This window comes from Mauremys reevesii, linkage group 12 (genome assembly GCF_016161935.1).
Source record: "Mauremys reevesii isolate NIE-2019 linkage group 12, ASM1616193v1, whole genome shotgun sequence".
NCBI classification, from domain to species: domain Eukaryota; kingdom Metazoa; phylum Chordata; order Testudines; family Geoemydidae; genus Mauremys; species Mauremys reevesii.
Window position 1 is genome coordinate 21,173,072 of NC_052634.1, and position 12,842 is coordinate 21,185,913.

Genomic DNA, 12,842 nt, shown 5'->3' on the forward strand with positions numbered 1-12,842 from the left:
AGTGAGACAAGACCCAGCTCCATTGAAACTAAAGAACCACAACTTCCTGCATAGCTGGCAGGATTTGAACCTGCGCAGGGAGACCCCAATGGAGTTCTAGTCCATCACCTTAACCACTCGGGCACAACTACTTGCTTGGTATGTAGCTTTCACTGCATTCTAGTTCTGTTCTCACTGAGTGATCAAGTCCTGTTGTTTCCTCAGACCAGCTTCCACAACACACACACTGCTGTGCCCTTGTGTAAGTGTGTCCATGGCTGAATTGCAAGAATTCCTGCTCCTTTCCCTTCTGGCTGGAGCACGAGGAGAGTGTGTTTGTAGTTAATGATGTTGCTGTAGATTTTTGTCCATATCCTGCCTCGATCATTCAGACAGTCCCTTTCCCATCATATCCCCAGTACATCAGTGATTGCGATAGCAGGGGGCAGGTTTTCTCTGGGGCACTGAGCTTTGCCAGGGGGCTGGTGGCTCCTTTCTTTCCTCACCCTGGAGTAAACTCGCTTTTCATTCCATCCTTGATGTTTCAAGGAATAACAAGAGATGATCAAAGAAAGAGGTGGACAGGGTAGGTCTCAGGGGAGGGGCAGAGAGGTGTGGGCGATGGATAGGGTAGGTCTCAGGGGAGGGGCGGGGCCAGCAGGCAGACCTTGGGGTATGGGGTGGAGAGGCGCGAGGAGGCCTTGCGGGAGGAGAGGAGCGAGCGATCAGCAGGCCTCAGCTAAAGAGCAGGGGTGGGAAGTGGCCAAATGGGAGTGAGGGTGGAGCACAGGGGGGGCCTCGGAGGGAGGAGAACGAGGGAAGGGGGTGGAGGGGGGGACAGCACCACGGTCTGGGAAGGGGCCGCCCACAGGATTCAGGGGGCCTGGGGCAAAACAATTTCAGGGGCCCCTTCCATAAAAAAAAGTTGCAATACTATAGAATCCTGTATTCTCCTGGGGGCCCTGGGGCAAATTGACCCCCCCACCCCCCTCTGGGCAGCCCTGCCTTCAGCCTCTCCCTGTAAGTCCCCTGCCCCCTAGACTCTCTCCAATTTGTTTCTGTAGTGTGTGTGTGTATGTGGGGAACTGGACGCAATGCTCCAGATGTGGCCTCAGCAGTGCTGACTAGAGGGGAATAATCACTTCCCTCCATCTGCTGGCAATGCTCCTACTAATCCAGCCCAATATGACCAGTTACCCATATTGAATGCAGACACAGCAATATCTCATACATTGGTTCCTGTCCATTCAGGAGGTTATTTCCCACCTATTCATAAATAATGAAGCTGCTCTAAGTGGAGGGGAGAGAGCTGTCCCGTCTGTGCAGTTAACCCATCTCCCCGAGAGGTGGTAGCTATGTCAGTGGGGGGAAGTTATGTTGGTGGGTGTGCAAGCTGTGGTGTCTACATGTGTATATAAAGTTTAATCAAACCCCATTTTTTAAACCCCTGTGGTCTGGGAATAGAAAAGGAGCTCTCTGAGGCAGAGCCCGTCCTTCAAAATCCTTAAGATCACAGACTTGCCTATGCAAATGTCATGGGGGTAGAGCTCAGTGGTAGAGCTTTTGACTGCAGATTAAGTGGTCCTTGGTTCAAATCCAAGTGCCCCCTTACAAGCCTGTTTCTTCAATAAAAATAATTCCATTTCTAGTATGCTCAGGAGCTCTACTATATAGGGATTCCTGAAATGAATGGACACACTTACTATTTTCCTGTGCAAATGCATAAACACCTAGCAAACGTCCCCCAGCAGAAATCACTTTCAATCCTCTAAGTGTCGTGGTTTGTTTTCATCAATTAAACAAAGACACATGAAGACACATTTGCAGGTCCTTGGCCTCCATGGGTTACAATGTGCAGAAGAACAAGAACCACATCCATGTGGGATGCATGGACTAGTCTGTATTACATTTGGTAAGTAAGTTGCCATTGGGACTGAAAACTCTACTGGGGGTGGACAGGAGCCTGTTACAAAACTAAAATAACCAAGATTTACCAAACTCCCTGTTACACATTCAATCCTCTGTTTGTGCACACGGCATCAACTGGGGCTCTAATAAATGGCAGCCTTCCTTTAACACAGATCGTTGTTCCTTGTGACTTTCAGATACATTCCAATGGCAGCTGTTCAGAGGTCATGTGCTGCTAGTTCATGAGCAGCAGCAGAGTCTCTGTACGTTTCCCAACCGTAGAGCTGGGTGTGTCTGCATCCAAGTAACTGCAGAGTCAGTGTAGTCCCAGACAGTTAATTGCACAGTCTCACTTTCTGGTCTCATTGATCATTTGGGTAGAAACAGCAACGGTTTGGTGGGGTTTGTTTGTTTTTTCTCCCTTCGTTTTCTCCTAAGGAATGTGTGATCTTGAGCACGATAGTTTAAGTTCCCTGTGGGTTAGGAAAATGCCATCTCCTTGAAATAGGTGGGGAAGTGACCTGTTTGTATCACCTAGAATAAAGGAGCTTTTGTAAAGCAGTTTCATCTTTAAATACGCAGGATAAAAATAGTAAACAGTAAATTCCACAGCCAGACACCAGGCCAGGATCAAGTCATCCCACATAAAAGAACCATGTTGTGGTACATACTGGCCCCATCATGTGGCCATGGCCTTTCCCTCCTCCTCCAGAGTCAGAATGTGATCAGCTCACACTGAGAGGGAACAACACCCCTGCCTTGGTCTCTATGCCAGAGCTCCTATCAGCTCAGCGTCCTTCCCACAAGAGTGGGCTGCTGAGAGGGTTGCAATGGGGTAAATGAAGGCAGAGGAGGATTGTTCCTGATGGGTTTTCCATTGTGTTGCTCTGTGATCCTGCTGGAGGAAGCATCATTTGAGTTTGTCTCAGTGGCTTGGGTTGGGCTGAGGTTGTGACCCTGAGTACAGGGATTCCTGCACTTTCTGCTCTTAGCCCCTCAGGGAATGGACAATGGAGCAACTTCAGAAATTGGATAGAAAGTAGCCTAAGAAAGTGTAGCATAAGTGAGAGGAAAAACAACATAATTACCTCCTTGGTGGTCTAGTGGTTAGGATTTGGTACTTTCATTGGTCTGGGTTCAATTCCCAGTCAGGGAAAAATGACTTTAAACCAAAACTGCTTTAGTTTTTCTTCACTTACAATATAAACAAATCCATGGTATTTTCCTGATTCCCCCCATCTTCCCAGTGTCTCCATGGCAGGGCTGGTTCCAGGCACCAGCACAGCAAGCAGGTCTCTGGGGTGGTCAATGGAAAGGGGAGGCTTCAGCGGCAATTCGTCCCTCTCAGAGGGAAGGACTGGACGCCAAAAGCAGCAGAGGTAGAGCTGCAGTTGATTGCAGCTTTTTTTTTCCACTTGGGGTGGCAAAAACGCTGGATCTGGCCCTGCTCCAGGGAAGACAATTTGTTAAATCCCAGATGAGTGCAGTTCTATCAGTTCTCAGCCTGAGTCCTTAGGTCTTAATCCTGAGGATATTGTCCCACCATGGGGCCATTTCCCGCCTCTCTTTCCTAGGGAAGCACAATTTTCCTTGCACAGACACAGGAACAGCAAGATCTTTCTCTGTCCCTTGTGCAAAGCAGGGGGCCAAATTCCAGGGAAACAATGGACAAGCAGGGGGCCCTGGGCACATCCAGCCCTGGTCGTGAGATGTTCCCTCCCCTTTTCTTTATGCCCCTGTTGTTATTTCATGGATTGTCTGGGATGGGGGAAAAGCTGAGTTCACTGCAGGTGGAGGGTAAAAAGGACCCTGAAAATCTCAGGACCCAACCCCTGCTACCAGGATCACCGAGGTGCTGGGGAGTTGAGTAGGAAAGGGACTGTGTGAATTGTCAAGGTGGGGAATGAATAACAATCTACAACTAGATCCACCTCATTAACCACTGACACAGGCTAATCCTGCTGCCGATAGAAGGGAAACTGGGAGCGATTCTTTGCTGCTCAGCCATGGAAACAGTGACCCAATTGCACCGCAGTGAATGTGCTGGGGAAAGCTGGACCTCACAGGCAGGTGGCAATAGCAGATCCTAGAAACACCTGGAGCTTCCCACAGCACTTCTGCCACCAGGGTGAGGTGCTGAGCGACTCACAGTGCCCCTCCCCTCCCATTACCTTCCAGCAGGAGGTGGCAGCACCCCCCACCCAATGCAGGGGAGAGGGCTGAGTGTATCTCTGCATCCTGAGTCCAGGGCACCCACTCTCTCTGCCCCACACATCGAATCTGGCCCTGCTGCAAAGTGACCCTTAAGAACCAGCAGCCTCAAGGACCGCAGGTTTGGCCCTCAGAGCAGGGAATGTGTCCCCCATGCTGCTCTTAGGCCACTGGATGCTCTGGAAATAGGACAGCTCTGAGTGCAACCTGCAGCCCATCTGGGGATGTAGCTCAGTGGTGGAGCACATGCTTTGCATGTATGAGGCCCTGGGTTCAATCCCCAGCATCTCCAAGCTCTTTTTTTCACCCTGCTGCTTTGCTCATGCCCAGAGGGGATGTGGCCCAGCAGTCTCCCTGCAGGAATTTCAATCCTGCTCAGTGAGGGGCAAGTGCCAATTGCATGGAAGGTCTGGGGCGGTTTCTGCTCCTAAGTCACCTCAGTACATGTAAGATTCCCACCCGCTGTGCTGCTTGGGACAAGGGTAGATGAGAAGGACGAATTCCGGGGGCCCGGGGTCTTCGGCGGCGGGGGACCCTTCCATTCCGGGACCCGCCGCCGAAGTGCCCCGAAGACCCGCGGCGGGGGCCCCCCCGCCGCTGAATTACCGCCGAAGCGGGACCCGCCGCTGAAGTGCAGCCCGGTCTTCAGCGGTAATTCGGCGGCGGGGTGCCCCCACCGTGGGTCTTCGGGGCACTTCGGCGGCGGGTCCCGGAACGGAAGGGGCCCCCCGCCGCCGAATTACCGCCGAAGACCGGGCTGCGCTTCAGCGGCGGCCCCCGCCCCGCCCCCAACCTCTTACCCCCCGCTCCCTCCTCACCCAGAGTCTCAGCGCCTCGCCGGAACAGCCGCAGCGTGTGGCCGGCGGGGCCTGAGCTCCGTCCCGCTCCGAGCCGCGTGGGGAGGGGGCGGGGCTGGGAGCTCCACGCCGAGCGGAGAGAGCCGAGCTCAGCCCAGAGCTCCCAGCCCCGCCCCTGATGACGCGGCTCGGAGCGGGGCGGGGCTCAGGGGCCCCGGCGGAGACTCGGCGCTTGATGCGCTGAGGCTCCAGGAGAGGGCTGAGGCGGGAGCCCCCGCTGTTCTCTTGGGGGCCCCTGCGGAGCCCGGGGCAAATTGCCCCCTTTGCCCCCCCCCTCTGGGCGGCCCTGGCTCAGATGCCCCAGTTATTGCACCCTGGCCTGTCACAGAGAGAGAAAAGACCCAGCGGGACCCAGCCCCCCTACAGTGATCCCATGGACAAGAACCTGGCTGGGAGTGGGGTGAAGGTTCCCTCTGGGCAAAGGGGAGCTGAAATCCCTCAGTGTCCTGGAGTTTAAGCAATGGAAGCTTCAAACCCTGCAGGGGTGTGGGCTGAGGTGCATCAGCAGAAGGTTGGGCTGGACAGGGGCGGCAGGTTTGGATAATTTTTGGTGGTGCCCAGAATGGGACCAAGTCCTGCCCCACCCCACCCCACCCCCACACAGGGCCAGCTTTAGGCCGATTCTCCCAATTCCCCTGAATTGGGCCCCACCCCTAAGAGGGCCCCGTGCGCAAGCCCTGGTACTGCGTACTGGCAAGAGCTGGTGCGCTGTACCAGGGTGGCCCGGCTTCCTCAGGGGGCAATTTAAAGGGCCTGGGGCTCCCAGCAGGGGCTGGGATAGGGCTGGGGTAGGGCTGCGGGACGCTGGGGGCTATTTAAAAAGTCCAGGGTTCCCATTGCTTCTACCGCCCCGGCCCTTTAAATAGCCCCCAGAGCCCCGCCGCTTCCCCAGGGCTCCCACAGCTATTTAAAGGGCCGGGCGGTGGAAGCAGGGGAGCCCTGGGCCCTTTAAATAGCCCCCAAGCCCCGGGCTGCTGCTGCTATCCCAGTTGGGGAGGGAGGAGGAGGGAGCACTTACCGTACAGGGTGGGCTGTACCCTCTGTACCCGCACCCCCTGCCTGCAGCCAGCCCCTGCTGCACCCCCTGCCCTGCCTCCAGCCCCTCACCCCCTGCCCTGCCTGCACCAGCCCCTGCCTCCAGCCAGCCCCACACCCCCTGCCTGCAGCCAGCCCATCTCCAGCCAGCCCTGCACCCCCTGCCCTGCCTGCACCAGCCCATCTCCAGCCAGCCCTGCATCTCCTGCTCGCAGCCAGTCCCTGCTGCACCCCCTGCCTGAAGCCAGCCCCTCACCCCCTGCCCTGCCTGCACCAGCCCCTGCCTGCAGCCAGCCCCACACCCCCTGCCAGCAGCCAGCCCATCTCCAGCCAGCCCTGCACCCCCTGCCCTGCCTCCAGCCCCTCACCCCCTGCCCTGTCTCCAGCCAACCCCTGCTGCACCACCCTGCCTGAAGCCAGCCAGTCCCGCACTCCTCTGTCTCCAGCCCTGCCAAACCCTGCCGCACGCCCCTGCAGCCCTGCCTGAAGCCAGCCAGCCCCACACACCCCGTCTCCAGCCAGCCCCGCACCCCTTGCCCTGCCTGCAGCCAGACCCTACTTCCAGTCAGCCCCTGCCCTGCCTCCAGCCAGCCCCATGTCCCCTGGTGCCCTACAGTTCCCAGGGCAGTAACCCTGCACACTTGCTTCAATGAGGGGGGCAGAGAGCAGCTGGAACCCACACATGTGCACACCGTAGGGTGACCAGACAGCAAGTGTGAAAAATCGGGACAGGGGGTGGGGGTTATTAGGATCCTATATAAGAAAAAGTCCCAAAAATTGGGACTGTCCCTATAAAATCAGGACATCTGGTCACCCTAGCACAGCCCCAGGGAGTGGCAGGGACCCACACATGTAAAATGGAATTCGTTTCTGGTTCAGGCCCATCTTTTTAAAAAAGAACTTTAGGTAGGGTTAACATACACCCGTATTTTCCTGGACATGTCAGGCTTTTTGGTTCTTAAATCACTGTCTGGGAGGAATTTTTAAAATTTAAAAATTTAAAAATTCCTCCTGGGAAAATATGGACGCATGGTAACTCTATTGGTACAAAAAATACGTACTGTGACACATCCCTTAAATGAGAACTTTTTATAGGGAACCGGTTCCTAAGAAATGAAAGTCTTATACATTTTTAGTTATCCCTGCCGGGGCCCCGCTGAAAATGACTGCCCAGAGTTCGAGAACTGTCCCTGTTCTCATTGGACAGATGGGGAGAAGCCTGAAGTACAAAGAAGGGAAGCGACCTTCCCAAGGGCCTACACAGCAAGGTGGTGGCAGAGCCAGAAAGAGAAGCCAACAGTCCTGACTCCTGTTCTAATGGACAAAAAAAAACAGAGAAAGGGATAGAGTCCAGGAATCGAGATGGTGGGGAAATTTCATTGAAACCATTTCTGTCAGAAAATCCCCTTCAGATTAAACCAGTTTGTTTCTCGAACTCAAAACAAGTGGGATGAAAGTTCTTTGCAAAAATATTTTGTTGCAAAACAAAAGCATCTCCTGTTTGTCACAGTGTGTTAAATTGTCTGGTCGCACACAAAGAGGAGACACTTAGATCTCAAACATTAGATAAGATGCTTCAGTCTGAGCTAAGTAATTGCTGCTCTTAACAATTTCAAAATAAAAAAATACAAATCAAATAGACTATTTCAGCTATTCTATTATGTCATAATCTGCTCTGAGTAAATGTGATAGGACACCGCATATTATGCACTACTCCTAGTGACACTCTCCAATGGATCCCCACCCACCGTGAGGTAGGTAGGAGCGGATCATTATTATCAGCCAGCCAGTGGCAGAGTTGGGAATAGGATCCAAGAGCCCTGATTTTCAAACTAACCATCGGATCTTGAATTTCAGACACTGAATGACCTGAATAAAGTGCTCTCAGATGAGCTCCAGACCAACAACAGTGCACAATAAATATTCAGCAAGTATTTGAGGAGAACTACAATGTTAGAGAGAATCATGAACTGTTCAGAGACCATTAATGCAGAGGAGCAGCAACATTCATCAAACATATGACTGGTTATGACTTCTTTCCTTGGGCTTAAAAGAGAACAACAAGGACCTGAGTCTCCTCCCTGTCAATAACCCCCTGCTCAGCCAATCAGGGTAGAGACTGAGGATGGGAGGCTGAGGGTTCTCACCCAAAGGATGGCCCAGGTCACCGGTGGGGATCGCTGCCCGAGCACTATTTCAGCCCCACATTTTCGGGTAGACCTCCCACAGTGGGAGCTGCAGAGCACTCCCCTGAGACACATACGCACACCCCTCCTGGTGTTGGGAGGGGAACAGGAGAAAGGACAAAAGAAGCAAGAGACAAAGAGAAAGGAGGAAGGGATGGATGGAGGAAAAGGTGAAACCAAAAGGACAAACCCTAATGACCCCAGTGATTCTAAGGGACAAAATCCCAGGTGTGCAATAAAATTCTGCCTCCTTAAGCTCATGTTTTCCATGCCTAGAATTCAATGGTCACCAGATGGATCAGACTGAACAGGTTTCAAACCTCAAGGAGGCTCTTACCTTCTAAACAGGGATGGCTGTTTTCTAGTAAAATCAGGCAAAGGGAAGGAGAAAACTCGAAAGAGGTTCCTCCTGGCGCTCAAGTACGTGAACCCGAATACTTTCTCAGTCCTCAAAGGGAGACCTGGAGAAGGAGACTTGCTGAAGCAAAGCCACAGGGGTCTCTAAGGTTTCCCTGGCCCCTCACCCCTGTCCTGCATGCCTGATGTCAGCATCTCTTTGTGAGGTCACCACCTCCCCACCACCTTTGACCAATAGCCTGAGGTCCTGCAAAAGGCCTTTGTGATGTCACTGCCACACCCCTCCCTTGCTGTGCTAATGTCCTGTCCCTGCCCAGGCACTTTGGAGCTTTGAGCTACTCCCTGTGGATCACCCCAAGCCGGCTAGACAGGAAAACATCAGACGCTGCTCACAATGCTACACTCAGTTTTTCAGAAATTAGTTGACTTTATGGCCAGAAAAGACCATTAGAGCATCTAATCTGACCCCCTGCATATCACGGGCCTCCTGTATGACACCAGAGCTACTTTTGGGGCAAACACATTCCAGAAAGGCATCTAGTCTCCTTTAGATGACATCAGGAGATGGTGAATCCACCACTTTCCTTTGTAGCTTGTTCCTGTGGTGAATCATCCTCGCTGTTGAATATTTGTGTCTTAGTTGTAATATGAATTTGTCTCTTTTCACCTTCTAGCCACTGGGTCTTGTTATGCCTTTCTCTCCTTGATTAAAAAGCCCTTTAATACCCAATCTTTTGTCTCCATTAAAGCACTTCAACACTTCAATTAAGTCACCTTTCAATCTTCTTTTGATAAGCTAAAGAGGTTGAGCTCGTTCAATAGCTCACTAGAAGGCATTTTTCTCCAGCCCTCAGAACACTTCGTGGCTCTTTGGTCATCAGACTCCTGAACTGCAGCTGGATGTGGCTCTTGTTCTTCTGCACAACATAGCTCCTGGAGAAGAGGGATCTGCAAATGTACATTCGTATGATAGCTTTGTTTAATTGATGAAAACATAAACTAGACACTTAGAGGATTGGAACTGATTTCAGCGGATGGACAGCTTTGCTAGGTTTTTATGCATTTGGACAGCGAAATGTTGAGTGTTTACATTGATATCAAGCACTCCTGTAGAGAGGAGCCCCTGAACATTATGAAGAATGGAAATGAAAATGTTTTCCTTTTTTTTTAAAAAAAGAAAGAGGTTTATAAGAGAACAGGGGGGTTTGAACTGAGGACTACTTGAATTGCAGTTAAGCACTCTAACACTGAGCAATATCCCCATGACACTAAGAGGATGGCATCGTGATGTCCAGGACTTTGAAGGACAAACCCTGATTCATCAAGCTCCTTTGCCATTCCCAGACCACAGGTGGTTTTAAAAATGGGGTTTGATTAAACTTTTTAAATGTGGTAAACACCACAGCTTGCACACCCACCGATATAGCTTCTCCCACTGACACAGCTGCCACCTCTTGGGAAGTGGATTAACTACACCCACAGAAAAACTCTCTCCCATCAGCACAGAGCAGTGGTTCTCAAACTGAAAGTCAGGACCCCAAAGTGGATCATAACCCTGTTTTAATGGCGTCGCCAGGGCTGGCATTAGACTTGTTTGTGCCTGGGGCTGAAACCAAAAGTCTGAGCCCCACCACCCAGGGCTGAATCCATCAAGCTCTGGTTTTGCTCTCCCCTAACTGGGGCAGGGCTCAGGCTTTGTCTCCTCTGCCTGTGCTCAGTGTAGAGGGGCTGTAGCCCTGAGGATTAATCTGTTGGTCTGTATAAAATGTCTTTTTGATAAAAGTGTGTAGGCTGCATAGATTAATAGAATTATTTACAATAAGCTGTAATGCAAGATACCTAGAAACTTCTAGGCCAGACATCCTGGCCAATTTCCTCCGTGACGCTGAAAGCAACCTTTAAGACCCTTACTCAGAAAAGTAATAATAGGATACAAACCTACGCAAAATGTCTAGGGACATTTTGAATGTTTGCTAACCTTTCACCTAGATAGGGTGAAAAGTGGGGTTTTTCTGCCCACAAAAGTAACACGTACACCCGCAGATGCATACATATCTGTCATCCATACGCACATAAAAGGTCAGCCTATGAAAACAGGTACCCTCACCTTTCCATGGGGGAAAGACAAATTTGGGCATAGGAGGAAGGATTTCTCCCTATAAAAAGGGTGACAATCCACCATTAGACAGGCAATACACCTATCTATTTCCTTATTGTCTCAACCTACAGTGATGCCTCTCTCTCCTACGAAAGCTGTCAATACTAAGTCGTAGTATTAATTCTTTTCACAGCTGTAAGTATGAACAAATTCTTATTTCTGCTTCACCTCTAAGCATTTAGTTTATAGAGGGCTAAAACTCATAACTATCTTTATTACTTCCTCTATCAGAGGTGTGAAATTCACTCTAGTGCTACTGCTACAGGTGCATTTAGAACTGTGCATTATCATAGATTTATATCTCTTAAAGAACTGTGATATTTGTAACTTTGTAATCTCAAACTGCTTTTAACATTTTACATTTACTTATTGTTTCATTGATTTTAAATAAAAGGTCTTGATTGACTAAATTTCTGTCTCTGTCTAATTTCCTGTAATATACCCCAATCTCCTTGTATTAAATTCTGTGAAGCCTGATTCAAGACGAACTTTATCTTCTGATCACACATATTGGCGAGCCATACCCATATTATTAATATCTATTTATTATTATTAACATTACTAATTAATTAGAAAATTAATTATTAAATAAAACTAAATTAAGTGGATAAATTCCACTGTCCCTACTAACCCTCCCCAAATCAGGCTACAGGGCTTGGTGCGTCTTTCTAGGGTCATGTAGTAAGTTTGTGGGGTTTTTTTTGGTAGAAAGGGGTTGTAGTGAAAGGAAGTTTGAGAAACCCTGGCATAGAGCCTCTGAGTACGTCTAGACTTGGCTCCCTGTGGCAGATCAGACACTGAAAGTAGAGCCATGGAGACACCGCACCCCAGCCGGCAAGAATCAAACCTCCACAAACAAGTGCCTGTTGCTTTCTAACCCATCTCCCTAAGCCCTCAGCCACCACCATTTAACAAAGGGGCTTTTCTACACTATGGTTCTGGTCTCACTGAAGGGTCATTTCCAGTTGTTTGCTCAGACCAGCATTAGGGGAAAATGGTGCCCTGGGCAAAGCTTGTACTTTGGCACTTCCCCATTGCCCCTGGACGATCCCCACTCCCCCTTTACCGCTAGCCCCTGCACTCCCAACCCTTGCACCTCCTTCACCCCTAACTCCTGCCCCTCCTGTGCCCCCTTTGCGCTTAACTCCCTGTGCCACCAGCCAGTGCCCCTCTCCTGCAGCCCCTTCACATGGCTCCAGTGCTGGGGGCCCCGCACTTGTTCTCCCTTTCCCTGGGCTTTGGCATCACTAGCCCCTGCTTAGCGAGTAGGATTCAGTGATCCCCAAAATGTGGGGCATGACTCCTAGGGGGACACAGAGGAACATTCATGGAGTCAATGAAATCAATTGAGCTTCTTCAGTCTCTCGCTGGAGACATTTCCCTTGTTTTTAAAGGCAAAAATCCTGATCTTTCCAATGGGAGCTGCTGCTTCAATGTTTAGTTTGGGGAAGGATTTGGCTGCACTCAGAGATCTGCCCGCGGGTTACAATCTGCGAGCCGAAGGGTCGAACGCAAACAGCGTTTAGATGGGACCGTTAGTGCCGCCCCCGTGTGGCCAAAGATTAAAACTGATGAGCAGAGTTTACAGCTGGAGCCTGGGACGCTCCTGAACAAACTGGGCACGAAGCCTCTCGCGTGGGATCCTCGCTGTGCAGCAGGAGGGGGAGGGAAGCTGATTGTCAGGGCTCAGGGCTGCACCCTGCCATGCTGAGCCGGTGTCTGTGCTAAGCTCGGCATCAATCAGGTGATTCTGGGAAGTTCGGGGTCCCCGGGCTCCCACAGGAGGGTGAAGCAGGTCACCCCTGGAGCAGGTTAAAGCTGCAGGGTGACAGTGGGGTTGCTGCCCCTGTGAACAGCTGCTGTAGCACCGCCTGGGCAGGACAGGGAGAGCTAGTTATACCCCCCCCAGCCTGTATCGGGGGATGGGAGCACTCACACCCTGGGGACCCACCCACCAGAGATCTGCTGGGGGAGAGTGGCACCCACACACCCAGGATGTTGTAGGGGGGGACAAGGGCATCCACACTCCGGGATCCTCTGCAGAGGGACGGACACCCACACACCCAGGATTCTGTATGGGGGGCAGAGGTTCCTGGGCTCCTGGGCGGGGGAAGGAGGCACTGAAACATCCGGGATCTTACCTGGGAGGAC

The 12,842-nt window shown here is 51.3% G+C and overlaps 2 non-coding genes across 2 annotated transcripts; both read left to right on the forward strand.

Annotated features, from left to right (window-relative positions):
* The first annotated feature begins 1,516 nt into the window (after nucleotides 1-1,516).
* On the forward strand, nucleotides 1,517-1,588 carry TRNAC-GCA. The gene has a single exon. It is a non-coding gene; the product is annotated as a tRNA-Cys (tRNA).
* A 2,730-nt stretch (nucleotides 1,589-4,318) lies between these two features.
* TRNAA-UGC lies at nucleotides 4,319-4,390 on the forward strand. The gene has a single exon. It is a non-coding gene; the product is annotated as a tRNA-Ala (tRNA).
* The last annotated feature ends 8,452 nt before the right edge of the window (nucleotides 4,391-12,842 follow it).